This window comes from Oncorhynchus masou, chromosome 5 (genome assembly GCF_036934945.1).
Source record: "Oncorhynchus masou masou isolate Uvic2021 chromosome 5, UVic_Omas_1.1, whole genome shotgun sequence".
Classification (NCBI taxonomy): Eukaryota; Metazoa; Chordata; class Actinopteri; order Salmoniformes; family Salmonidae; genus Oncorhynchus; species Oncorhynchus masou.
Genome location: NC_088216.1, coordinates 20,902,511 through 20,902,864, shown reverse-complemented (window position 1 = coordinate 20,902,864; position 354 = coordinate 20,902,511).

Sequence of the window (354 nt, the reverse complement as noted above, 5' to 3'; positions counted from 1 at the left end):
TCATATAGTGTCACATTTTGACTTGAGGACAGCTGGACTAGGCCCCATCACTTTGATCGTCACGGCACTTGGCAAACTGGTTCCTGCATGAATATTTCAATCAGCTTACATTCATCTGAATGTATTCCCTGTGGATATCCAGTCCCAAATCAATTACATTTCATCCAAGTTGAGTGGATTGAATCCTTGGGTTAGACAAGAGATCGAAGTCAACTGTCCCTCAAATCATTCTCAGCCAGTAGCCCAGCCAAACCTGTCTTCAGCCTCTATCCCCTACCAACACTACTGTACATTCCTCTGGAATCTCCCCAACAACTTCCCCCAGTGTGTATAAGGTGTGTTTAGGTGTGCGTT